The sequence below is a fragment of the Ursus americanus genome, chromosome 36 (genome assembly GCF_024610735.1).
Source record: "Ursus americanus isolate L20-20 chromosome 36, mUrsAme1.1.p, whole genome shotgun sequence".
Lineage (NCBI taxonomy): Eukaryota > Metazoa > Chordata > Mammalia > Carnivora > Ursidae > Ursus > Ursus americanus.
In genome coordinates, this window is record NC_142162.1 from 21,120,865 (window position 1) to 21,143,739 (window position 22,875).

Sequence of the window (22,875 nt, forward strand, 5' to 3'; positions counted from 1 at the left end):
CCTGATGTGGGGCTCGATCCCATAACACTGGGATCACGCCCTGAGCCGAAGGCAGACGCTTCACCGCTATGCCACCCAGGCACCCCTGTCCAATTTTTCCAGCACCATTTATTGAAGAGACCTTTTTTCCATTGGATATTCTTTCCTGATTTGTCAAAGATTAGTTAGACCATAGAGTTGAGGGTCCATTTCTGGGTTCTCTGTTCTGTTCCATTGGTCTATGTGTCTGTTTTTGTGCCAGGACCATGCTGTCTTGATGATCACAGCCTTGAAATAGAGCTTGTAGTCAGGCATTGTGATGCCCCCAGCTTTGGTTTTCTTTTTCAACTTTCCTCTGGCTATTCGGGGTCTTTTCTGGTTCCATACAAATTTTAGGATTGTTTGTTCCAGCTGTGTGAAAACTGTTTATAGTATTTTGATAAGGATTGCACTGAATGTGTAGATTGCTCTGGGTAGCATTGTAAGGCAGCATTATAAGTAATTTCCCAATAAAGCTACAAAATAGGTACTATTACTGTTTCTATTATATGGCTGAAGGAACTAAGTCAGAGAGGTTAAATAAATATCCCAAAGTTCTAGAGCTATGATATGGTGAAACTACCAATGTTGCTTCTTCTAGTCTCACTCTCCCTACCCGCCCCCCCAACCTGGCAAATCTGCTCTCCACCAAGTTAACAGAATTATGTACCTCAAATGAAAACACTGACTCTCTTCCACCACACCACAATGCCCTGGCACCTGGTATCCACACACTAAATATTTGTTAAAGTGAATAGAATTAAACTGACAAAGAATGAACAAATTAATTCTAGCACTATTTTCTCCTTAGCCATTTTCTTTCAATGATTTGGCCCAAGGAGCATAAAAGTGAGAAAAGAAGAAACTGAGGATGCTGTCATAGGCTTTAGGGCAGATGTGAAGATTCCTCTTAGGATACCTACCCCTGTGGCCAGTCTGGATGTACTTCTTCTCCTTCCGCCGCCCCGTAACCTACACATCTACATCTGAAATCCCACCAGAATGACCTCACACCTCATTCTCCCACATTCTCCTACTGCTCAGAACCTCTTTTCCCAAGAAAACATCCCACCCCTGTATCACTGACTTTACTCCCAGTCAGTCACCACCATGTGTCTTCCTTTCCTCATTTATCTAACTTAAATCCAACAGTTCAGTGATTCAAACGCTCCCAAACTCCAGTCTCAGCTTCCTAACTGTTCCTTCCTGCAAACTCTCAGACTGGGAAGAATTCACACAGCTCACTCCTTCCCTGAAATGCCTGAGCATTTCTGGAGAAAATCACACAATGATAAGGATCGTTGGCAAGTTTCAGCAAGCTTTTGACCTGATCCCGATCAGCTGTCCTCCCCTCCATACCCTCAACCGTGATTCTAAGCTTTTATCTCTCTATGTTCTTTCCCCGCCACCCCCTTTCCTTGACCGCCTCCTACAACTGGGGAAAATCCTGCTACGGAGCAGAAGCACACCTCAATTTAATCCATATGTGCACCTGTCTTTACTTCCTCTCTTCTTTGTCTCAATGAAGAGGTGACTTTTAAGTTTTACAAAACGTATCTTATGCTCTGGATCCCAGCTTGTATTACAACTTTCCTCCATTAAATTTTATCTACTTTTTCATACACGTTTCATCTCTCCATTATTCTGTATATCTTCTTTTATTGCTCTCTTTTCAGCCATATAAATAAGTTCCATCCTCTCTTCTCTTTAAAAGTAAAACATCTTTTGATCCTACATCTTCCCTTTATTTATTACCATATTGTTTTTATTTTTCCCATGAATAAGATTCTTGAAATAGTTTGCACCCACTGTCTCCACTTTTCTCACCTCCTTTTGCTTCTCAAACCACATTGCCATCTGCCCATACCATCTCACTGAAACTGCCTTCTCCAAAGTCAGCCACGACCTCTCAGGTGCTAAATTCATTGGACACTTTTCAGGCCTTATCTTATTTAACCACGCTCTCTCCTTTATCTTGTTTTTTCTTCAAAAAGATATCCATTAGACATTGAGGATACTATACTGACCCAAACATACCTGACCTTGTCCTTGTGGAATGCAGAGTCCAGAAGAAACGGACATTAAACAAAGAATTATGTGATTAATTATTAAATAAATGTAAATGTGGTATGCTACAAAGAAAATTAAAATGTTATGGGAATAGAGGATCTAGCCTAATCTAGAGGGGAGATGGTTAAAAAACAACAGCAAAAAAAAACTTGTGGAAATGGCACTGAGATTGAAGAATGAAGAGCAGTTAGCCCAATTAGAGATGGTGGAAGAGGGAAGAACCTTCTAGACTAAGAAAACAAAATGCAAGAGCCGTAAGATGGGCAGGAGGGTAGACTGTTCAGCAACATAAAAAAGGGCAATGTGACTAGGCACCAAAGTGAATGAGGGCATTGCAGATGGGGCTGGAGATGGGGACATAGGTGTGAAATCACTCAAAATTTTAGATCACGTTAAGGAATTTGGACTTTATCCTAAGGATGATTTGTTTTAACCAACTGAGCCACCCAGGTGCCCCTCCATTGAAGAATTTTCAATAGGAATATAGTAGGATCAGATCTGACTCCAGAGCCCCCAAATATCAAGTGCAAATACTAGCAGCTTGGACTAGGGTGGTGGCAATGAAGACATACAGAAGCATATGAATTAAAGATGAACTTAGGAGTTGTAATGATGAGACCCTAAATTTATCGCATTGGCAGATGTCAGTGATCAAAAGAGAAAGGTAATAAGGATAAAACCCAAATTTCTAGCACAAGCAACTGAGTGGATGATGATACCATCGGTGGGTAGTTGGATATATAGGTCTAGAGCTCAAGACGAACTCTGGGTTGAAGAGATAAATTGGGGGAGTCAACAGCAAATGGAGGGCAACTGAGGCCAAAGGAAGTTATGAGTTTGGCTACAGAGACACAGAACAGTGAGAAAAAGCGTCATGTCTACCTACCGACCCATACCCTCTGCCCTACAGCCATCTGGACTACTAGCTCTTGATAGGACCTATTCTTTCTCGGTCTTTTATTTCTTTCTACATACTATTCCTTCTTCATCTGCCTTTCTCACCTCTTTCTCTACTCTTATTTCTTCTTCAAGATTTAATTTAGGTGCCAACTCCTCTACTCTTCCCATTGGTTAAATGCTGCTTCTATCTGGTCTTAGAATTCCTTACACATATTTCTAACCTAACACTCATTACACTGTAATGTAAGGTTGGCCCCTCCACAAGACCACAGATTTCTCAAGGACGGAATTTTATTTATTCCTCTCTGAGTCCTAGGGCCTAGCACAGGGTCAAACACATAAGAATCATCTCAATATACACTTGGAAGAGAGAAACAAGTTCTGCTAGGGCAAGTTTCCTATGTGAGTCATGCAATCTTTGTTAAAGTCAGAATGAACTTTGGATATTTTTCTATTCCAGTGGATTTTACTGGGGCCGGCGGGGGTGGGTGGTAGCACTGAGGCCCCATCACATATTAATCATCAGCAGAAACATATTTAGAATTCATATTTATCTGGCTCCCAGGCTAGTGGTTTTCCCATCGTCTGATTACCAAACAACCCAAGAAGCTATTTACTCAATGACTTGCATGTAGAATGTATGCCATGTAGGTCTTTTTTAAAGGTAGAATCCTAAAAAATACTAAAAAGCGAGCTATGAAAATACTGAAAAAGGCACCTTTTTAAAGATGGAAATCTTAAAAGATACATATACAGGTACAAACATATAACCGAAATGACCTAAGAGCTATAGAACAAATTCAGAATCTATACTATTCTTGAATTTGTGCATAGTTAATAAAAACAAAAGATGTCTCAATTGGGTCGATTATTCATATGTGGTCCTGTCTAGGCTGGGATTGGGTACAGGAGGTTGACTAGTTCATTAATAACAACAACAATAATAATGCAACCTATTTGTTGAAGCCTCACCATGAACTGAGTATGAAGATCTATTCTTTCATGCATTAATTCATTTGATCATCCCGTCAAAGCCCTATGAGGAGTTTAGAAATGTTAGTTATTGCCTAAGTTCCCATAGTGAATTGGTGGCTGAGCCAGCGATGAGATCCAGTGGTGTGACTATAAAGGCCTATTTTATTTTATTTTTTTAAAGATTTATTTATTTATTTATTAGACAGAGAGACAGACAGCCAGCGAGAGAGGGAACCCAAGCAGGGGGAGTGGGAGAGGAAGAAGCAGGCTCCCAGCGGAGGAGCCCGACGTGGGGCTCGATCCCGGAACGCTGGGATCACGCCCTGAGCCAAAGCCAGATGCTTAACGACCGCGCCCCCCAGGCGCCCCATATAAAGGCCTACTTTAAACCACTGGGCTCTCCCGCCTTCAATTAGTTAAACTTGTATGACCTCTCCGCGTCCACGGCTCCGACTGCCAGTATATTCTCCTTGCTGATCTCTTTTTTTAAAAAAGGTCAAAAAAGGGAAGAATTATTCCTCGAAGTTATCCCTAATTGACAGAAAAGAAATGAAACGTACTATTCTCTTTCCCAATCAGTTCTTTGGGTCTGAAAAAAAAAATATGTAAGTGAGGAGAAGGTAAGTATTTATTCATTCATGAGCTAGGCTCCGTTACATTTTCTTTTTCATAGAAAAAAAATCTATAACTGCGCAATATCTTCTACTTGTCCGCGTTCCTCTGTGCTATCTCGGATTATAAACTCTCGACGGCAGTGGTCAAGGTTTGTGCGGTGTCTGGACAATGCTACACACATTGCATAATACATAATAAACACTATTTGTAATTATAATAAGGGCGAGTTCTGCAAGAGCTAAGCAAGGGTATAAAATTCATCTTCCGTATGGTTATTATTCCATTTATATGAGAAGTCCACTAAATTCACTGAACCATATCAGGCCACATCTGTTTGAAAACCGACCAGTTTTTATGAACATTAAATAAAAATGGTTAGATTTAATGACAATTTATCATATTCATGCAAAAGTAATGAAATGGAGGCCACGCTGGTAAAGAAAGGAGTTTTAAATGCTAACAAGTTCAATGTTTTGTCTTTCGTCCTTTCAAAAATCAAATATCTGCTCCTTAGGCTCCAGAACGTTGTAATGGGAGCACATTTTTGTTTCGGGGTTGTGTTCTTTCTTGCTTAAGTGTTAACCTGGGTAGCACAGACTTAGAAAATAGGCCAAACACATTTATACACGAACTTTTCTCACAAAAGCGAGGTTTTTGAACCTTAGGAGAAACTGCTGGAACGAACAGTTTTACCACAAGGGGAAGCAAGGAACACAGCCCTTACACAGAACGAAGATAAAGCCAGGGGCTGGGGGGAGAGGGAAGCAGACAGGAAGTGAAAAAGAAGTTCTCCTCGCTGTATTTTACAGGTGAAGGAAATTCTACTTGGATTAGACCTTCTAAGTTACTATGACAGAGGGTGAAGAGAGGTGGAAAGAAAAGTTTGAGTGACACTTTTGACAGCAAGCTACAGAAATAACAGTTTGACAGAAGAGGCCATCATAAATATAAGATCATCTCAGGCATGAATAGGATTTCCCCTAATGTAAAAAATATGGAGCACGCGGAGGACTCAATTTGGGGTGAAGAGAGAGAGCCAGGCGGGCAGGTTGCCTACAAGCAAGCTGCTAGGGCTGACGTCAGAGAACTCTCGTAGCAGTTTAAATATCCCTAGTGAACGTTTTCGGAGCTTTTGAGGTATTACTTTCAGTTATTCCTATTTATATCTATTTCTAGGTTGATTGACTGAGATGACGTATAAGCAATAAATAGAGAAGGCTGGGATTTCTATTAATACAAAGTTTGTTTTCGTGCCAGTACTGAGATCTGTTTACCCTTCAGGTAGAGGGTAGATCTCATTCTTGCCTAATCAATACAGACATCACAGATCAACAACAAATCTTCATACTGGCAAACAGACCAGTCAATATCTTATTATTATTTAATAAGAATTTCATTGTCAGTGCGCTGGGAAGAAAAATATTTGTAGAAAAGTCTGCATGTAGCATTATAAATACTGCTCTAACATAAAGGACAGAAGATGGAAAAGCACCATGTCGTGAGAAAAATGAGCCTCAAATTAAGAGCTTTGGGATCTTGTCTGGGGGTCTAGTTGGACTGACTAGTTGCCATCTTTGGACTTCAAATTCTCTTTCAGAAAGGTAAAAGGGGTTGACCAAACTTATCCCCAAAGCCCACGTTTCAGCTCTGAAATCTACGACAAGTAAAAATCTTATTTTGAATTTTCATTAGGTTAAGGATTTAACAATCAGCTGAAACAGGATGACTAACCCGTAACATGTTCCAGAAAAATATGAAAGGACATGCTGAAGAGCATTTCAGTCGAACAAAACAGGTTTGTGTGTGAGCCACTACTGATACACAAATGTTGAATGTGTGTCCCTGTATCTACTGTGTGTGATTGGAGATGCCTCAATTTCCAGGTTTGTGAGTTTAAGTAAATTATTGTCAATGGCATCGCCTCTTTAAAAAAAAAATTATACTCTTACAGAGAACAAATTGAGACAAGATATACATAAAGCATCAATTTAGCACCAACAGCCACTTACAATTGTGAATATATCTGTGAACATATATGTGTGTGTGTGTATAGAGAGATGTGAATATATACATATGTGTCGTTGGGACTCTTTCGGAAATTTGAGGACCACTTTTACAATTGTTTATGCTTTTCAGAATGCTTAGCCTTTCTGTTCTGAAACAACGTGTCTTCCTTTTCTACACGTATGTGCTAACTTGGCTCTGAGGTCAGAAGGAGCTATCTTCACAGGGTTGGGTCAGCCCCCACCCAACGATTCTTTTACAGAAAAGAAACCAGTGGTGTGGGGGCACCTGGCTGGCTTGGTCCAGAGAGCATGTGACTCTTGATCCTGGGGGGTTGAGTTTGAGCCCCATGTTGGGCGGGGGGGGGTGGAGATTAAATAAATAAATATTTTTTTATTATAATTATTATTTTTAAATAAATAAATAAATTTTTTAAAAAAGAAAAGAAATTAGTGGTGCTCTTACTTCTCAAGTCCTCAGCCGCTTTTCCAAAACACTACCAAACTCTTGAATGTCTAATCAAGAGGAGGAAAAAGAGTTTGCCTTTTTTTTTTTTAAGATTATTTTAGAGAGAGAGAGAGCACGAGCTGGAGGTCCAGAGGGAGAAGGAGAAAGAATCTCCAGCCGACTCCACGCTGGGCGTGGGACCTGATGTTGGGGCTCCTTCCCAAGACCCTGAGATCATGACCTGAGCCAAAACCAAGAGTTGGGTGCTTAACCAACTGTGTCACCCGGCGCGCCGAAAGAGTTTGTCTTTTACTGAAATATTAAATCCTTGTTTTCATCCTCTCCCTTTCTACCTTGATTGACCCTTTCTTCCTCCACCTTTCATTCAAATTTCCCCGCTTTGAGACAAAAACATGAGTAAGTCTGGTGCAGAAAGAGGAAAACCAGCAAAGAGAAAACTTGGCTCCTCTCCATTGCCTTGCTGCGTTCTTTCCCCTCTCATTTCTGTTTGTATCTAACTTAGATTATGTCTGTTTAAATTCTCTTTATACCCGGGATATTTTAGGTTTGCAGTATTTTTACGCCGAATAAAAATAGCTTTAAATTTTAAAGCCATAATGTCACAAATATTTTACAGATTAACTTGATTTAAAACATAAATGAATATCAAGTGAGAAAAGCACAAATGTAGATTTTCCTCCCAAAACTTGTAGGTTATCTGCTTTCACCTTTAAAAGATTTTTTAAGTTTCTAATAGAGGCCACTGGAAGGAAGTTCATGTTTAGCAAGATCATACCTCCCCCCCAAAAAAGGGAATGGAATTGATGAGAGCCCACCCTGGGTCTAATTTAGAAGTTTCCATTTATGTCATGTCAGATTTGGGGAGACCGAGCCCTCCCTGAATGCATTGGTCTGACTGTCTCCCAGGCTTGATACCCAGGGTTCATGCCTGCAGTTCCTGGCACACTCATAAATATTCATACCTCTACTAATAATTTGCAAGCCAAATTCATTTGGCTTTTTTCACCCCATCAATCTTATAATTAATAAGGGTGGTGCTCTTGTTTCACTTTCCTCCAAAAGAAAAGATAAATGAAATAAAGAGTCATCCTGTAAATTTAAGTAGGAGTGCCTCTCACTGATTAAAAGCCGATGCTATCATAGAGTGGGGGAAGAAGAGGCTTCAGCCTCTGGTGGCTGACTGGGGAGGGGGGTGAAGATGAGAGCTATAGAACCATTTCCAGATGTGGCGGCCTGAGCCTGGATCTGGAACGCCGGGTTATCTACTAAATAATGCGTAGGAGGACTTGGAGACGTTATTCGGCAAGTGAATTGTAGGGGATATATTTACCAATTGCACTCTTGTCTGTTGTTTGGAGAGATGGGCATGGAGTATAGCGTGCCCATATCCAGAGAATTCGATTCTAAATTCTGCCCGCAGTCTAGAAATTGAGAGACATTTTAGAAAGTTGTCAACATCTTAGTGATTATTGTGCCTTTAAAGTGACTGCCTTTGCATCAGAACGATAGCTGCATTCCTAAATCTAATTGTAAAGACTTGGTCTCCACAGAAACACTGAAGGAGGCATACATGACAAAGTGACTTGACAAATAAATCATGGTACATAGGACCTGGTGTAAATTGTCTGCTCCCATTGGATTTTCTAAGGTCATTTATAGCAAAGCAGGAAAATCAAACTGAACATAATTTAGAAATAAAATTTTGATAATTGAGCTAAGTAACTTGAACTTGTCAATCACCTGTGACCTTATCTATTTACACTTCACTTGAACATTCTAAAGTCCTACGGCCCCGGTGGATAAGCTTCAAGTATAAACAACTGCCCTTACTCTGTTGGGGGGGGGGGGGTAATCACTCCTTCTGAACAGATGATTTAATCTGTATTAAAATGAAGAGACCTGGATAAGTAAGAGGAAAAAGCTTAACTTTGTCGTTAGGTGTTTTCTTCTAACTTTCTTTTAGGGAGACTTAGCTTAAAGATGCAAACTCTGGTGTGTGTGTGTGTGTGTGTGTGTGTGTGTGTGTTGGTTAGTTTGTTTTAGGAGCTCTTGTCACCTGACATATTCTTGAGACAACCCCCTGCTTCCACTTAATTGTGTGAAGGCGGTATGAGGGGACATCAGACCCTCCTAGCGTTCTTTATCCTTTATCTTGTTCTATAAAAGCCTGGTATGTTCATGGCAATCCTTTTAAAATGTCTAAGCACAGTTTATACCTTAATTTTTTTACGCCTAATTCTATGGGACTACAATTACACATTTGATTTACAACCCCCCCCCCCCAAAAAAAGCCTTCCTCTATTGACATTTTTAAAAGGGGGAAGTAACTGGGGCACCTGGGTGGCTCAGTGGGTTAAGCGTCTGCCTTCGGCTCAGGTCAGGATCCTGAGGGTCCTGGGGTGGAGTCCCGCATCGGGCTCCCTGCTCAATGGGGAGTCTGCTTTTCCCCCTCCCTCTCCCTCTGCCTTGCCCCCTGCACTTGCTCTCTCACTCTCTCTCTCAAATAAATATTTAAAAATCTTAAGAATCTTTTTTAAAAAAATCGGTTTGCTTCTCCCTCAGTTACTTCCCTAAGTCTGACTGGGCCTCTTGTGTTCTCAGACCTGCCACAGCCCATCAGCCGCTGTGGCGTTGAGACTGAGCTGAGAGCCCACAGAAGACAAGTGCCGCAGGCTGGGACTCCAAGACGCCTTTGCAAGGAGGTCCCTGTTGCTTTGGGGGACGTGGGTCTTGCTCTGTGCAGGTTCCTCCCTGGGGAGGATGGGAGGTAATCGGCTTTTCCTCACTTTCCACCAAGCCCTTCTCCATCTTGCTTGGCTGAGAGGGTTCTTTAGAAAAATCTATTACCCTGTTGGGTAACAGAATCCCTTTCCTCTCTCACTGATGTTTCAAAAGCAGAATTAGGGGGCGCCTGGGTGGCGCAGTCGTTGAGCGTCTGCCTTCGGCTCAGGGCGTGATCCCGGTGTCCTGGGATCGAGCCCCACATCAGGCTTCTCCGCTGGGAGCCTGCTTCTTCCTCTCCCACTCCCCCTGCTTGTGTTCCCTCTCTTGCTGGCTGTCTCTGTCAAATAAATAAATAAAATCTTTAAAAACAAAACAAAACAAACAAACAAACAAAAGCAGAATTAGACCCACCTAAAGCTTGTGGAGCTTTCTGGGTCTTTGCTGTTGCTCTCCGAAGTCACCAATAGAACACAGTTTTCCTGCAGGGGAGCCGCCGAAGGATGACGGAGATCTAGGGATGATAGAGGAACTTGGGGGTGGGGGGTTCTGACAGTCACCCCTTCTCTCGTTCTAAATCTGCTCATAGACCCAGAGGCAGACCTTCTTTTCATCCTTGGTGCCACCTCATGTCACACTGAGGCCCTGATGGCCCCTCCCAGCAGAGGCTGCTTCAGGGCGCTGGTGTGGGAGCAGGCTGGGCCTGGCCACTGCCCTGCCACCTTCTCAATTTTTCAAAGGTGCTGGAGGCTGACCACCTTAAGTTCAGGTGGGGCTCTTCCCATCACAGAATTTCTCATCTGTGTAGGACCGGAGGACTAGATCTCTTCCTAATTCTCTTCCCGGCAGCCAGGGAAGGCAAAGAACATGAGGGAAGAGGAAGGTGAAAAGTTACTCCCCCCTCCCCAAATGGGTGTCCTCCCCAAGACCCAGAGCTGCACGGGTCCCGCTCTGCACAGAGTTCTCTTCGGGGGCACCAGCAATGTTCCTCCTCAGCTGGGGAGACCTGAAGGGTTTTGCCTCAAGTTTTTGGTTTTTCTTTTGTTGTTCTTCCTTTCTCTTTTTTGAGGCATGGCTGCAGAGGCCAGTGGGAACAGGGCAGGACTGAGTCAGAGAAGAGACTTGCAGAGCTTGCGGGTATTTCTGTACATGTGTGTCTAGGTCACCCTGCATGTTTGTAGAAGGAGGTGGGGGTGGGGAGCAGAGACAGAATGTACGAAGCCAGGGAAATGGAGACAAAATGGCTCTGTAACTTGAGTCAGAGACACACCAGCCCCAACTACTGTTGCCTCACCTCGCAGGTCTGCAACAGACACCTGTACCTCAGGGGTCCACTGGAGCCTTTTTATGCATCAAGCCCCAAGAACTTTCTTTGTGCTGCGGGATGCAGAGAGGGAGGCTGGTGGGGGCAAGTGGGGCTGAAGCGGACCTCGGGCCGGAGTAGCAGGTGGCAGAGGCACCGGCAGGAGAGCTGGGCTCCAGGGTGCCTGGCTGGGCTGCCCAGCACCCACCCCTCTGCCTGCTGGCCCGCCTGCCTTCAAATCCTTCATCTTGAGAACACAGGACTTTCCTTCTACCGACTTGGCTTTTTCTATAAGAAGGGAAATTATGAATCCTATTATTTTTTTTTCGAAGTCACATTTTTACCTGAGACTGTCTACCAGGCGTGAATGGAGAGTTAAGAAGAGTTTGGATAATTCCCCCCAAAAAACTACCATGAACCACGATTTGTGTTAGAGCTAAAATGGGGTTACTTTTGGACAGCGACCTGGATTGGCCCTCTATTGGGATAGAAATAATCCTCCAGATATATTACTACGTATGTGTTTCTTAAACATTCCACTTCTACTGATTTCAAAAAATGAATGGGTTGACACAGCCCAAGAGCCTACCTCTGTGTCAGTGTGTTGTGGAGAAATACTCCGAACTTAATGGATATGCCTGAAATCCACAAAGACAGGCAACATAGAGGTGGGGAAAGGGAAATTCACATTAACTCGGGCAGAGATGACAAAAGGGAAGAAGGAGCTAGAGAGAACACAAGGAGAGATGGAGAGAGGAGAGGAAGGGAGAAGGGGGTGGGGGGCGGGGAGAGACACAGATTTTCACACGTGCAGACCGAGGGCTTTGAAGCCTTCGACCCCGACCCCCAAACCCAAGTGCATCTCACAAAACAGGTTCGGCTCGTATTTCAGGCGGTCTCCTTGCCCCGCTCCTGCCGTCCCCGGGGCTCTAATTCACTCCTGCCCTCTCTGCACAATGACATTCGAACCTGGGAAAATAATTGCATTAGAGCAGATTACTTATAACCGATAGTTATCCGTCTTTTTCTGTTCGACAGAAGTCTATTAAACTCAGCACAGTCATTACCAGCTGAGCTCTAGAGCGCGCCTTCATTAAGAAAATTAAAATCATACTTTTGAATCTAAGCAAAGCCTGCGTAGGTCTGGAGAGCCCGCGTCTAACCCCGACGTTTTGGTAAGCCTGATTTTCCTGCGAACCAATCTCTGCTTTTTTGGATACAGTAGGTCAGGGCGAAAAGATTGAGTGTGATGACAATTACTCGAAGATAGGGATGTCTGAGCTTTCTTCCCAGCCCCTTACCCCCTCCCCCGCCGCCTTTCCTCCGGTGGATCTTTTCTCAGGCACTTTCCAGTTAAAGGCACCACACCTGTGCAGGCGTGGCCCGGGATCTGGGGAGCTGCTGTGGGTGGCTGAGGCTGTGGGTGGGGGACAAAGGAAGGTGTGGGTTCAGGGCCCGGGAAGCCAGGAGGGTGAACTTCCCCAGCCGATGTCTGCGGCCAAAGGCCCGCTCTAAGTGCACGTGTTTCACACACGCGCGCGCGTGCACACACAGACACACACGGGGAGCGCCTCCTTCTTTGCATTTCACACTCGCTCTGGCACCAACATGGCCTATGAGCCTTTTGTCCAACCAGGCACGGGAGCCTGGCCCCGGGGACTGAGCAGGCAGTCGCATGAACCTCAGACCGGGATCCTCCGTCCCTCCGGCCGAATGTTCGGCCTCTGGGGACCTATTTGGGTTTCCTCCTTGGCTTGGCGGGAGCCTCTGCTCTCGGTACCCCTTGGAGACTCGGGGCGCAGGACCGGCCCAGCTTCTCCCTCTCTCCCGCGCTCCAGCTAGGGGAGGAGGGCACAGGTGGGAGGCGCGGGCTGTGGGGAGGGCGACACTCCCTACTTCCCCCTCCCCGTAGCCTCAGGGTAACATCTCCCATTGCTCCAGTGGAGGTGGGATCTCCAACTCCACTTTCCACTGGAAACATCACCCGGCAGGAGAGCTGTCTGCTCAGTTAGGAGGGGGCGCTTTTGCATTGATCTCCTGTGGCATCTGGAAATACGCAGGATTTGAAGAATAATTTTTAGCATGTTTTGTTGTGGTGGTTAGCCACTGCCCTTTGTTTAAACATTTTGCTTTTTATAATGTTAATTTCTGTGTCTTTCTCTGGAAGCTCTGCCCAACTGCGGACTCTCAAGGAAAACACAGCGGCTTTTGCATATTTTCGGGGTGTCCTCTTCTAGGGCTCTAGGAGCACAGACAGAGGCGCTGCTTCCATTTTTTTGTCAGAATGCCCAGTAATAGAGTTCTCCACCCCTCTTTCTCTACGTCTAATGAGGGCTTTGAGGTTTATTAGGGGAAAATAGCACACACCCCCTCAGCACTCAAATACAGGATTAGGTGGAGCTTACTTGAAAGTGTATAATATTGTTGTTCCTTGGCAAGTGTCTAATTCTTCTTTCCATGATTTCTATCTGATACAAAAGCCTACAAAATTCAAGTGATGAAAGTCAGCGAATAGATGTGGACAAGTGAACATCTTTTTACATCTCCACAATTTTCAACTCGCTAAACTGGTGGATGTTTTTTTTTTTTTAATTTTTTTCAGGGGAAAAGAAAATAAAGCAAATGCACCTCCACTATTGTTTTAGTGTTTAGTTCTCATCAAATGTAGACACATCATTCGATTTCTTTTGCCTGTGTAGCAAAAGACGAAATCAGAAACAAACAGCAGCTTTTTAACAGCAGGAAATCCAAGACTTTCGAGATGGTTTTCTTTTCTTCTGTTTTCCCCCTCTTTCTTCTTAAAGCAAAACAAAAGCAAAGATAAAAAAAAGGAAGAAACACCATTCCTCACAGAGAGTTTATTTTGTTGCCACAATACGGGGGTGGAGACAGTTAACGGCTATTTGAAATGATAATGCTTAGTGATCCCATTCATTTCATCATAATCTTCAAGTGGTGTAAGATTAATGGCAAGAGGTGTCTTCAGTCTCTTCCTAAGGACCTTTGCATTAATTTACGTAGAACATTGACCAGACTGTCAGTGTCTCCAAATTCCATTAAGTCAAACTGAGACAAATACAATGAGATGTTCATGTTTTCTTCATCTGTGAGAGTATCTTACTGGAAATATTTCTACCTGGATTCAGCTGCACTGGGGACACCTGCTTCTTTTTCTTTATTCTAGGTAGATACAGATATATAAAATATGGGTTTTATAGATACATAGATATTTAAATGAACCAATACTGTTTGCAGATAACTTCCCTTCCACTTCCGAGCTTAATGAAGACCTTTCCAAAAGTCAGCTTCAGTGGCAGGTGGCAGGTTCTGCTTCCCCCAGACCAGGACTTATATTTAAAGTAAGTCTGAACTCTCTGAACTTCTTCACAGCAGACCAAAATAATAATAATAATAATAATAATAATAATAATAATAATAATAAGCACACCTTGGAGTATAAATATTTAATTTACCTCGGTTGTCACAATAGCCCCAGTAATTCTTCAAACACAACCCGACTGAGGCAATACTTGTGCGAAGACCCGGGCCGCCTCTGCCTTGCCCTAGGAGCGCTCCTTCCCTGACGTCCCCTGGTCCCTGTACCCGTTCAGAGCATCCCCAAGGAGGAGAGTTGGAGAAGGTGTGACACAGGGAGGTTCTAGAGAGAAGCGAGGGAAGAGAGCGGATTCCTCAAGGAGAAGCTCCTGGTAGCCTGGAAATGAGCGTCAAGAGACCCACCTTTCCCCTGCCGTCCTCCCTGCCTTCCCTCGCGCCTCATTTCTGAGAGCAGTTTGCACAAAATCCCGAAATCCGGGACTTTAAAAAGCAAACCCCCCAACTCCCCACAAACTAAAGTCGTTCCTCCTTGTAGATTTACACTCTGTGTGTGGGGTCCAGCTGTGGTCAGAAGACTTCCCCGAGTCAGGACTGCTTTGCCAGCGCGTCTCCCGAGAGTAGAGGCAGGCGGGGGAGTCGCCGCGGCTGCCAGCCCGAGATTGCCCCGGCTGCGTTACCTGCGCGCCCTCGAGTTAGAGTGGTCAGCAATCCGTGAGTCATTGGGAAGCCGAGAAAACGCCTGTATGCACCAAAACAGTTGAAAAAATAGCCAGACACTCTCACATAGGACGAGTCCCACACTTGATTTGACGTGAAGCACTAGAGGACGATCAAGTGTCAAAGACACTGGCGGTTTATTTTGGTGCATTTGAGCTACACTTTCCGTTTCCAGCAAAATCGAGAAGCACAGGCGAAGAAAGACTAGCAACACGCGGGAAAAGACCGTGTGTGTGTGTGTGTGTGTGTGTGTGTGTGTACACAGGTAGGTAGGTGACAACTTTTAAACACATTCACTAGTTTGGTGGGGGGCGATCAAACAGGGACCAGTATTTCTTTGCGGTGTAGGAAAGTGTCGTTCAAGACGAGGAACTGAATTCCGAAAGCGATTCTTCGGGACTTTACTGAAATAGTTCCTCGGGAGTTTTGTTTTGCGAAGCTGCAAAACACTGTTTTGTATTAGCCTCTTTCCTCATCAGATATCCATTTTTTTAAAAAACTTCTACAGCATCTATTAAAAACATTTCCTTAGACTCGGAATCTACAGTGTGGCAGGAACAAACAAACAAACAAATCACAGCAAAAACCCAGAGCAGAAAAGAATTTAGAGAAAGAAAATGTGTCCCTTTCTTAGTCGTTTGATAGTTTATTCCCCCGAGGCCAAGTGACGGTTGGGGTCCCTTCGTATTTTATTATTAGTTTTTTAATCATTTATTCATTTAAATGTTCAGCCTTGGCAAGCTATTCCCCTGCCGCGGGCTTTTGCTGCAGAACGGAGGTGAGGGTGGTGGAAGGGCGTCAGGGTGATGGGGGGCAGGGGCGCAGAAAAACACGGTTTACTTCGCAGGGGGCTGACCCGCAGCGGTCTACTCCGCTCGCCAGCAGGGGGCGCTCTGATGTTATATGTGGACGAGACAGCCGAGTCGCTCAGAGCTTCGAGACCGGCTTTGCAGTTTCACGCAGCTGCAAAAGGAAGGGGAGGAGGGATTGTAGGTCCTAAACCCTCAACAGCTATTCCATTTGGGTTATTTACCCTCTGTTCGAAATGCACCCACACCTCGCTTTCCCTACCCACCTCGCTTACTTGAACCCCCTCCCCATCAACCTCTTTTCATCTGCATCTACGCAGCTCCTGTATAATCTCCCTCCCTGGCTTTGAGATATACATTAATGCAACTTATTAAATGCGACGATGAATAGTCAACATTTTTTTCGCCTGTTAGTTCCGCTGATCCAAGCAGGATTTATTTGCAGATCTCACATCCCGGAGCCATAATGCGTGATTTTTTTTTCCTTAAATAAAATTGGTCAAATGTTGACAACCTTTAAGCCAATCTAACACTCAAGATTAGTGATGGGAAACTAATGAGAAAATATCAGATCGCCCGGCCTGAGGGCTGCCAATTAAATCTTCGCTGATTGAAAAATAAAAGCGGACTTGGGGTGTGAGCCCAGCCCAACTTCCAACTATTAATTTAACATGTTGCCGGGGTCTGTGCCTTCTCTCCTCTCAACTGCTTCCCGTAACACAGCTTCCTCCTCTCTCATCCCTCAACCTAAAAGCCAAATGTTATTTCTCAGAATATTTCAAGAGGTCCAAATCAGGATGATCATTTCTTACACGGTAAATATTAGGCCTTTAAGCAATATGATTTAACTAATTAGAAAATTTACATCATTAAGTCTCAGGGAGAGAAAAAAGAGAAACAAATCTGCCAGTCATTTTAAAGGAGACAGGCACTATTGAAGTGTGAAGAAATCGGCTCTAATTCAAAAAGGCAATCGGGCAGAAAAAGCCCTCAACATTACCCTGCTAGTTATTAATCAGAAAGGGCTCTCTTCCCCCCACCCTACCCCCTCCTCTCAGCATTGAGTTTAAGTTCGGTTTTTTTGCCAGTGGCCCATGTCATATTTATATTGAGGTTTTGTCTGCTAAAGGATTAAAACTTGAAAATGTTTCAATATGAAGAAAACAGAATCCTCAAAGGGAAAAATATTCGCAGGATCACCTCTCTCCCAGACAAGCAAACCTGTTGTGATAGGCAATTCTCACCCCTCCCTTTATTTTTTTTTCCATTCTTTCATTTCTTTCCTACCCATTAAGTTCCTATTTTGAAACCTGCTTGGTGAGAACTAGATAGTCTTTGTGTTCTGCTCCCCTCCCCCTCGTTCTTGCACCCCCTCCTTCCTACAAAGCCAGAAACTTACACTGAAAGCTGAAAAGTACAAATACATTAACAAAGCCCCACTCACTTGATAAAAAGGCCAGAGTCTAGGCTTACATGTCAGGCATCTAAGCAAAGGGGGATCAGTTAGGTGGGGCTACAGACAAAAGATGATGAACTAGAAATTTCCCCCACCTATGTATAATATTTGATAGTGTGGTTAAAGGGGAAAAGGCAGGTAGGTGTGAATAATTTTAAAGTGTACTGTAGTGTTGTGCGGCTTTTTCTCCATTCCCCACTTCTCTATTCAGCTGAAAACAGCAGCCTCATTATATCTAGGTGCCCCTTCCCATCATACTCTTACTCAAGCCTTTGGTACACCACACACATAGCCCTCTCCCCAGTCTTCACATTCCCAGCAAATTAACTGACGGGGGAACTGCAACGGAACTTTTTGAGCAGTTCTATTTGGAAACTCAGGCCCTTCCTGTCATCTTTGAGGACTTGTTCCTAAGCAGACATTAGGTTTAAAAAAAAAAAAAAGTAAACCTTAGATATTCGATTTCCCTTCGTTATTATTTCTTTTTAAGTTACAAAGAGGTCCCAAAGGCTTTTTCTGCCTTAGCCCATTCTCCTCTTATTAGGTTCCATTCTAGCCTCATTTTCTTATCTTCCTCTCTGCCTTACAACCTGAAAGTTTCACCACCTTCCCACCAAATCCCCGGGCCTGGAATTCTCAGGTCTGGGCTTCCATAGGCCTAGAGCAGCTCCCCAATGTTAGTTCAATGCCATTCTCCACCTTCCCAGATTTCAGCTTTGCAGGAGAGAGCAGTAGCAGACCTGGGCTATTAACACACCACAGTTAATTCTCTGCGGGAACTTTTACTAGGTGGGACGTGTGCAAGGAGAAAACATCTGTAAACAGTGAGCGCTCTTGAGGGTGGGGAATGAGTTCTGACATAGAGGTCAGAACACATGTAAAATATGGCAGAATTTGTGAAAGAGTTCAGAGTTAAATTTTGGCAAAATAAGGAGAGCAAAGAGAAAAGGGGGGATGCTAGAAAGAGTCTAGAATGCTCCCTCAAATGCTGCTGCTTTTCTGGCGGTCACAGAGCAGATGGGAGTCGAATGTGCTCCTCTTTGAGAAAGATTGGAGTAAAATGGACACTTCTGTCACTTTCAGGAGGCGGGACACAGAGAGGTGAAAATATACAAGACAATGGCCTCTGGCGCTGGAGGGCTCCCCTGGCGGGCTCCCCACCCTTTGCCCCGTCCATCTCGGAACACTCCTTACCTTTGTTGCTGGGATTTGATCTGACACACTGGATGTTCCTGGACTAGGTTCTCTGAGAGGAAAAAGACCACAAGAATCAACCGGTATCCTGCATCTACTCCGAAGCCAAGAAGCATTACAATAAAATTTACAGCGCTTTTAACAACTCGCAAGTAAAGCATTAAAATTCTCTTTAATTGAGAAAATATTGATTTTTAAGTCTAGGAAAGGTGAAATCGTAATTTAGCTGCAAACTTTCAGGCGAGAATACAGCGTAGCATGTCTCCGTATTATGGATCCACCCTTTACACCCATGCAACATCACATCTTTAATTGCGTTACTTTATGAAGTGATAAAGACAAAAGATAACCCGACTTAAGCAAAGGCTAAACAAAAAAGAGAGAGAGAGAGAGAGGACCTGGAGTAATTTCCTTTTCCAGTTATTTATAAAAGAATTGTCTCTTTTTTTGAAGCAGAAAAAAAAAATGCCCAAAGGGGAGGAAAGAAATAAAAAGAACGGAAAACCACAGACCAGTCTAGAAGCAACTCACATTAGCAAATCCGCTGATATTCTTTAGCAAAGGAGAAATGAAGCCAACGCATTTTGAGAAAATGCATTCACGGGCAAAATTGCATCCTCCTTTAAACGAAAGAAACCTGGGTCTATTTTCTTACTTTACTCCCAGTCCTTTTTGGGGGAGGGGGGGCAGCATCTATTGGTGGATAGGAAAGGGAAAGAAAATCAGGCTTTCTATGTTATTTCTGTATCGGTTTTTGGTCTTATAGAGGAGTAAAGAAGTTTTTGTGTGGTGGTTTTTCATTGATCAGTCACTCTGAGCTAATGTAATTATCCTCATCAATAGGAGGCTGCAGAGAGAATCATTATGTGGGTGACATTGATAAATGATCGCCCAGGAACGGCCCTCTCGCGGGCAACCCCCACATCTGACCCTCCCACACACACAATGTAGTCATAGAAACACCTAGAGAACCTCGAGCACCGCCGCGAAGGGGCAGGAGAGGGAAGAAAAGCCTCGGGGCGGCCGAGGTGGGGGTGGGGGCGGCTGGGGGCGGCCAGTCCCAGCTTCAAACCAGTTCCAACGACAAAAACAGCCCACCGCGGGGAGAGAGGAGGGCGTGGCGGGTGGGAGAATCCCCCTTCCCCGCAGCAAAGCCTCCCACAGTTGCTCACAACAAAGTGAAAATCCGCCCTCCAGACGGACCCATTCCTCCACACCTTTTCCCATGTGCGACCTCACTACCAACAACATCTGATGTTTGCCGAGACACACATTCAAATAGGTTCCTCCAAAGGAGTTAAATAATTAGGTTACAAAACCTGTAGGCATCTCATTCTCACGCGGGTTCCCCCTTTCAAAAAAACCCCAAACAAACAACAAACCAAACCCATCTGAACAAAGGCAGCAGCTGGGTGACCCCCCCCCCCCCAGTTATTTACTGAGCAACCCCTTCTTTTCTCTACACTCGGTGCCTCTGATGATGAGATAATGGATTTTGCGAATCTTCCTGTCAGGGGGAAAATACCCACCGAACCCCATGTTTTCATCTTTTGACTGTTTTATGTAAGCCAATGGGAAAGTATTGAGAGCAGTAATTGATTCATAATGATCTATAAATCGATGTCGAGAAGCGGGGGCGGGGGTGGGAATGGAGGTGTACGAAAAGTAAGGGGGGGATGCTGTTTATTTATTTTATTTCCAAAGCTTCAACTCAAGTAGCTTTGACACTGTGGGGGCTGGAGGGGAGGAGCTGTTGGGCTCCGCTGGGTCATCCATCATCGCTGTCACCCAGAGTCTGCCCCGAGGAGCCGGAGACGCAATCTCCCTTCTGTCTCTACACTGAAACTATTAATATTAAAACCTCCCTTCAAACACTGCCCCGACGGTCTCCGTTCTCATCGCAGCCTGACCGGCCTCCCCAGCAGACCTGCGTGTCCCCCTCCCCGCGCACCGCGGCTTCCTCCCAGCCCCGGCCCAACGGAGGGAGCTCGACGACGCGTGCGACACCCCGAGTTGATTGCTGCGACTGCGAGGTGCCCCTTTCCACCCCCCACCCCGCCATCAATTGGAAGCACGTTGGTCTACCTCTAACATCACGCGAAGGGAAGGCCAGGGGAGAGCAGGGGGCAGCCGACTCCGGAGGAGGGGAGCCCGCCCACGCCCGCTGCCCTTGCCCCCGGCTCAGCCTCCTCCCCGCCTCGGGGCGCTCGCACATCCGCACCAGCCCTGCTCCGTGGGCGGCGGCCCGCAGCGATTGCGAAGCGAGGGCCCCCTCGGCACAACCAGACACCGGCCCCTTCTAACACAGTGGCAACTTGCAGCAGAGGTCCAGGCTCCTTATCAAATTGCTGGCCTGCAAGACTAATGGGGAACTTGTGGGGATCCCAGTCTAGTCCCTTTGAAGGAAGGTCCGTCCTCTGACAGCTGTTAGAGATATTAGCCACATTTCCCTTCCCAAACCTGCTCCGGGTTAACAGGCCCACGGGGGCGGGAAGGGCGAGGAAGCCTGGAGGGTCCTGATGGACTCTTCTCGGCCAGTCTAACTAGGGAGAGCGGGGAGCGGGGGGCGGGGGGGGCGGTGCAGACTTGGGAAGTGCTGACCTGGGTGGTGGGAGGGAGAAGGGGTGGATGGAAGACACAGACTTTCCTGGTCTTTTCTTTTTCCGTTTAAATGTGGCTTCTTGCTCAATTCCCAACCCTTAACAGATGGCGACTGCAGTTCTCTCAGAATTTCTTAAAGAAAGGGAAACCTTTGGAATTTATTTCTGCTTTTGCTTTTCCATATAAATAAAGTGTTTTTATGTTACTCTTGTTTTGGAGAACATAAGCAATTTTATTCAGACTACAGTATTTCCTTTAACACTATATGGTTGTCAAAACACCATTCCCAGTTTCTTTGCTTTTGACAGCTGAGTCTTTCTTAAATATACCCAAATCGGAACTCTTTATACTAAATAGTAAACCCGAGATAGGAGCAAATGCCTTCTGAGGTGGTATAAAAAAAGCATTATAAAAATTGGACAACTCTACAACCTCTTGGTCTTAGCATATGGGGGGAGGGCAAGAAAATGCAAAACAAATATTACAATTATTCATCTCCAAATATTGAAGGTTAAGGTTAACACAATTTGTTTAAGGAGCTAAGCCCGAGATGATCTTATTCATTAAAACCAAGGATAGAGAGCTTTGGGATCTCAACTCTGGTGAAATAGCGTAATAATAATTTCATTAAACACTCCCTAAACATGAAGTATTACCAAGTAAACTCTGCAGCACTTTACTGAGAGGAAAGGAAGAAAACTTTTCCAAACACTTTTTTTTCCAGCAGATGTGAGTTAATTTGTAAATGCAGAACTTTACCTAAAAGCATTTAAGGTAAAAATATACAAATATTTAAATTTTGCGAAAAGACTCCACTTGCTCTGGGGTAACAAAAGTGAGAGGGAAGCTTTTCTCCAAGCGGCATAGAGTTTCTCCGTTAACAATAAACAATCCGTTTGTGTCAGAAGTGTTATTTCTACATTGAAAAAGCAGCCTATCAATTAAGCTGATAAATGTGTTTATAAAAAATCTACCTAGCTAAAAATAATACAAAACAATAGAAATTTATTTCCTTGTTTCTTTATATACAACTTCCATTAACGTTTTCTGCAATGGGAAGATGGCAGAACTCCAAGTCGGATACAAACTTGGGTTTCTGAAGTGGTGAACTATTTCCCTATCAAGCTGACATCCCAGAACTAGTTTTATGATATTATCTCTTCGACACATAGGATTAAAAATGTAGGTGTTTCAAAATTTCAGGAATAGTATATTTTAAAAATTGAGGGGGCATGCAAATTACCTCACACCTTTTTTTCACTTTGCACACTTTATCAAGCATTGTACAGTACCAGCGAGCCAGTAAGTAGCACAGATTTCTAGGAATGTGGTGTGGTACTTTGAAAATGGCATTAGACTGCCTGTTTTGCTGTCGTTTTAGAAGAAAAATTTGCGTTTAGTCACCCAACTCATCACACTAGCGTGTCTGCCCGTGGAGGAGTCTTAAAAGACATCATAATAAAATTTATATTAAATATTAATGATTAAGTAATCTTTTCAACTCAGGATTTCAAACTCCATAGAAGTTGTTTACTCATCTATGAACATCTATATGTAAATTTTAATTTACATATTCAACAGTATTTTAGTAAGTAAGACAGAAAAAACACAGGCAGATGAATTATCTTTGAGCACAGACGTTAGTTATTTCTTATGATGTAAAATTAACCCTGCAAAAGCCCTTTATT

At 44.2% G+C, this 22,875-nt stretch overlaps 1 long non-coding RNA gene across 1 annotated transcript; it reads right to left on the reverse strand.

Moving 5' to 3' along the window:
* Nucleotides 1-15,814: 15,814 nt before the first annotated feature.
* LOC123776457 (uncharacterized) lies at nt 15,815-19,493 on the reverse strand. Its single transcript, XR_006775353.2, has 3 exons — nt 19,118-19,493; nt 18,587-18,638; nt 15,815-16,090 (listed from the first exon to the last, which is right to left on the reverse strand). It is a non-coding gene; the product is annotated as an uncharacterized LOC123776457 (long non-coding RNA).
* Between the last annotated feature and the right edge of the window lie 3,382 nt (nt 19,494-22,875).